Source organism: Sinohyriopsis cumingii, chromosome 8, assembly GCF_028554795.1.
Source record: "Sinohyriopsis cumingii isolate HCF-2022 chromosome 8, ASM2855479v2, whole genome shotgun sequence".
Taxonomy (NCBI): domain Eukaryota; kingdom Metazoa; phylum Mollusca; class Bivalvia; order Unionida; family Unionidae; genus Sinohyriopsis; species Sinohyriopsis cumingii.
The window spans coordinates 80,332,196-80,335,975 of NC_142968.1; positions in this window are offsets into that span (position 1 = coordinate 80,332,196).

Sequence of the window (3,780 nt, forward strand, 5' to 3'; positions counted from 1 at the left end):
GTTGGCACTGTGAAGAAAATCTGTGAAGACTGAAAAAGTGACAATTACATAAGATCTCAATAAACCCTTTTTGTTCAATTTTCATCAGACAAGGCTGTAGAAAAAGAAAAATAAATTCTACAGTTAAAATTAAAAAAAAAATGCAAATATTAATTTTTGAAGAAAGCATGCTTGTAAAATTGTGCAACTGATACTTTTTACCCTAAGCAACATTAGCCCCAAACCCTTTTGTATAGTATAATTTTCTGACAATGTCTATTTTGAATTTGATTGTTAACATAACAAATTGGCATCCATCTCATTAACCCTCAACCACCCCAATTTGAAGATATTTACTTCTGTAGCAGACATACATAAACATAAAATTAGTTGGCAATTCACTTGAGGCACAAGTTAACACATTTGATCTGTGTTAATCCAACTGCCAAAGGTAGTCACCAAACCAATGAATCCATTTTAAAGCTTAACTGCGAATAATGTAACTGTATTACATATTTAGTTTCTGTGTGAATTTATAAACAAAAGGAATATGTTCTCGGAGAAATATGCCATCCGGCCCATATCCAACACCTGAAAAATGAAGACACACACATACACAGAAAACAGAAAGTGACATCCATGGATTCTTAAAATGAATGCTTGATAATATTTCATACCGTTAGAAAATTTTCATATATATATAGTGCAATTACTCAATTGCAAAATATATAAAATGTAAAAAAAAGTAATCAGCTCTTTTTTTAAAATACATTTACATATAAGTTCAGAAAGTGAAAATTACCAAGTGGAGCTAGCAGTTTTTTGAAAGGTACACATCTGGAATAATGCCAAACTGTATACTCTATAACCCATATTACAACCATCAATCATACACCAAAATAAGGGGAATTACAGGTTCTTTGAACAATACCCAATATATTCAAGGTCTTTTTAAAACAGCCAGTATACCCAATGAGGAAAACAAGGAAAATTTTTTATATATTCCAAATTAAACTTCACTTTTTGAGTAATACATTTCTTTATCCTTGGTGGTGAAGACATTTTTAAGATCTTACATGCGATGCTGAACGGTAACTCAAATCAGTGTTTTGACGCATGTGCGGAGCAAATTTCCGGTTAGGCCCCAGTTTCTCTCAAAAGCATTTGTAAAACTACTCTTATACATATAGATTAAAATAGGCTAAAATGCTTGCTACCGGGCCAATTGTACTAATCGGCTGTAGATCTACTAATATCGTGACCAGCAGTACCGGACCGTTTCGGCAACTGCGAATATCACGACTAGCACTTAATGGGAAATGGTTATTTTATCAAAGATTTAAAATAATTGAGGATTGGAAAATTCGTGAATTTTTGGCTTACGGCGTGAATCCGTGAATCGCTGAAAAGGTCGTGAAATTCACACCAAATTCGTGAGGGTTGGCAGCTATGCGACTAGCGCTTAACGGGAAATCGGTTATTTTATTAAAGATTTAAAATAATTGAGGATTGGAAAATTCGTGAATTTTTTGTCTTGCAGCGTGAATCCGTGAATCGCTGAAAAAGTGGTGAAATTCACACCTAATTCGTGAGGGTTGGCAGCTATGCAAGTGGCAATAATGTGTATTTTTTTTATAAAGTATTTGATAATTATGGCATGTAATACACAGATTGCTCTTTTTTATGCTCAGATTAGGCTTTTTTGCCCCTAACCTTTCTTGGCAGTTGGCATGTGTGAACCTACAGCAAAGCAGTTCAGGTTCACATTTAATACCATTTCCCATTGATTGGGTACCTGGGTAACTGATCGTTAGGATCAACAGGTAGCCAGTAGAAGTTTCTTAAAATTTCGACATCTCTAACCAAAACTTCATTTTACAAACCATTATTTGTAATTTTTGTTTTGAATAATAAAAATTTAAGAAAACTAGGAAAAACAAACGAGCATGTGCTGGGTACAATAAATTGCGTGAACCACAAATAATTTTTTTGTGACTTTTCCCCCTTTGGTTTTGAGAAGCTGTCTAACTATTGATTTTTTGCAACAAACCCGCTATCCCATGGCCTGACATCATCATAAAGCATATATCTGGTATTCATGATACAGCCATACTAGGGTTAAAGTCCTACTTATTAATCAGGACACAAATTGTGTACATAAATAGAAAACATTCAAACGCAGTTGATTTTTGTTTTGGTATTCCACAAGGCTGTTACTGACCCCGTTCTTTTCATTCTACAGACTCTGCTGCTTTAAAGTTTCATAGATCTACATCCAGTGTCACATCAACTGCATGCCGATGACACTCAAAGGTACAAGTCCAGCTGCCCAACAGAAGCTGAGGCTACAATCCAAAGTACTGACAGGTGCATTTCAAATGAAGTCATGGATGACTTGTAACAGATGAATGATAAAACTGAAGCTATCCTGATCACCACACAAAGACTTTCCCATTTACATCCCTACCTCAAACAAATGTAGGCAATATCAACATTAAATTCGAAGTCAGTATGAAACCAATGTGTCACTCTCTACAGTACTCTCATTGTACGACATCATGAACATATGCAAGGGTGAATATCTGGAACAGAGACGCATCAGCCCCATTAGACAGTTAACAGTATTTGAGCCTGTCTCTATGGATTTCTTACGTACAATCATCTTGAAGTGTGATTCAAGTCATGTGAACTTAATCAGAGTTTAACATCAATGCTGCTTGAGTGCTTAGATGTAATAGTGCCATCATGTTATTAACACATTAACCCCTAGCAACGACTTAACGGGGCAGGAGGTAGTAGCCTACTGCCGAGCTCTGTAGCGCCATCGTCATGCAAGATACACTAAAGTGGGTGATATTACAGAAAGGTAGTCAGATTGAGCTCCACAATGATACCAAATAATCTGGAATATCTAGTTGCACTACAAAATACAGATAAAAAGCCTCATTTATTGGACCTGACTTTTTTAAACCCAAAATACGCCCGTGGTTGGAATCCGATTTTGTGTCTGGATTTTAGACTTTTTGGTCTCAGATCTAAAGCAAACTGGTATGAACTGCAAAGATGAGCATTTGCAAAAAGTAGGATAAGATGGGCATTTGGATTAAAAAGTGGTCTCGATACAAAAATAATGGCTCTGTTTAGCAAACAAACAAAAAAAAAAAAAGAACTACTTTTACCCTTCTGCTCATGTGAGTCAAATAGCCAATGAAAAACGTTGTTTCTAACACAACTAGACAGCATGTTATTGAAAGATCACCAGGGATTTGGTGTTTTCAGATCTATTCAGAAATAACTTTCTGTGTTTCCTACTCGATTTTCAGCCGAAAATGGCAAAAACCTCTAGGGGTTAATGTGTTAATACTTCTCGCTTTCTCATCCAGTAACTTTTCAAAACTGCCATTGTAAAAGCCATTGAAGAAACACGAACGATTTAACCACTACACCCAATTCATGCAAAAAATCTTGCTCTGTCCCATCTTTTATTTAATCTGAATTTAACCCTTTTTTTGTTGTTGTTGTTGCCGTAGGGTTTAACGCCATTTTTCAGCACGCGATAGGCCATACATGGCGGCCAGTATTAAGGTGGAGGAAGAAACCGGGAAATCCCCGGAAAGAACCACTGATGAATTTAACCATTTACCTCATAGAGCAAAGTTAGCCAGTGCAGTACGCTATAAATAAAACACATGTTACCTATTCAACTCCATACGCATTGGCCTGCCTGTTACCTGTTAAGCAATGTAGTGTGCTACGTTTAACAGCAATTTTAACCATTGTACATTTTTGGTACAGATCTAT